The sequence below is a fragment of the Amaranthus tricolor genome, chromosome 3, assembly GCF_026212465.1.
Source record: "Amaranthus tricolor cultivar Red isolate AtriRed21 chromosome 3, ASM2621246v1, whole genome shotgun sequence".
In the NCBI taxonomy this organism is placed as follows: domain Eukaryota; kingdom Viridiplantae; phylum Streptophyta; class Magnoliopsida; order Caryophyllales; family Amaranthaceae; genus Amaranthus; species Amaranthus tricolor.
In genome coordinates this window covers 17,490,294-17,491,992 of record NC_080049.1, presented here as the reverse complement: position 1 = coordinate 17,491,992, position 1,699 = coordinate 17,490,294, and positions in this window count along the sequence as shown.

Genomic DNA, 1,699 nt, shown 5'->3' with positions numbered 1-1,699 from the left:
CATTTTCTTTACAGAACGTGTTGGAGGTTTCTTGGATCCTCTTGATCTCTTACTGCTTGCATGTATTTTCGGGGAGATGGGGGTTCCCTCCGGTTCTTTTGATGAAGACTCAGGCTTAGGAGTGTGAGAAGGTGGGTAGATGACTTGAAGAGGTACAGGTTGCTTCATTTTAGGGTTCTGGTTTTTGATTTTCATGGAAGTTTTGGAAGAGAAGAGCAAGAGAAAGTGTAATGGAGAAAATGACGGTTTGGGGTTGAGTGAAAGGGAAAGGGTAATGATTATGAAGTGAAGGATGGAACGTGAGGGAGTGGGTTTATTTGTGAGAGGTGACGGTTACTAAATGTTCCATTTTCCTTAGTTATGCATTTTGATACAGATACACGAAATGGAGACAGATGAATTCGATGATTCAACTCCTACTTCCAAAAAAAATTGCTGGAAAAAAAATTTATATATAATTTTTATTTTATTTTATTTTTTTTATTTTTTTTTTATTTTTATTATTTATAATAAGAAAATGATAATATTATGCTACTACCGTTTGATCAAAATAATCATGCAATCATAAGAACATCCAAAGTATATACCTTTAAAAATGCGTACCTGATCCTTTCCATAATTGATCTTTCAATCAAGTTTATTGTGGTTGATTGATCATTTTCAATTTTTATTTTGTCTCTAAGAATCATATATGACACTTCCTTTAATGCAGCTTGATCATGCCGAGTTCCAATCTCATTTTCTCATGCTGTTCCCTTGGAAGCGGTTTGGTCATGATATCTGCTATTTGCTCATTAGTGTTTACATGCTTAACAATAATATTTTTATTTTCAACATTATCCTTAAGAAAATGATGCCTAATATGGATGTGCTTTACTCGTGAGTGATGCACTGGATCTTTGGATATGCATATGGCACTGGTATTATCGCAATAAATAGGAACACATGCATACTTAATACCAAAGTCTCTTAGCTGCTGCTTTATCCATATGATTTGGGAACAGCAAGCTGCTGCTGCTACGTACTCAGCTTCAACGGTTGATAATGCAACAGTGTTTTGTTTCTTGGAGCTCCACGAAACTAAACATGAGCCAAGAAATTGTACCATACCTGACGTGCTTTTTCTATTAACAAGATCTCCTGCATAATCTGCATCACTAAAGCCTTTCAAATCAAAAACATCACTTTTAGGATAAAATAATGATAAATCATCTGTTCCCTTTAGATATCTCAAAATACGTTTCACTGCAGTTAGATGTGATTCTTTAGGGTTAGATTGAAATCTTGCACATAAACCAACACTAAATGAAATATCGGGTCTACTAGCAGTTAGATATAATAAAGATCCAATCATGCCTCTATACATAGTTTGGTCAATATTTGTTCCATTTGTATCTTCATCTAATCTTACATTAGTAGCCATAGGTGTATGGTTGGTTTTAGCGTTAGTCATGCCATATTTCTTAAGAAGTTCTTTTATATATTTTTGTTGATGAATAAAGATACCATTAGCAGTTTGTTTAATTTGCAAACCAAGAAAGAAATTTAATTCTCCCATCATGCTCATTTCAAATTCAGTGCTCATAAGGTTAGCAAATTCTTTACATAGCAATTCATTTGTGGCACCAAAAATAATATCATCAACATATATTTGAACAACTAATATATTGGAACCTTTGTTCTTAAAGAATAAGGTTTT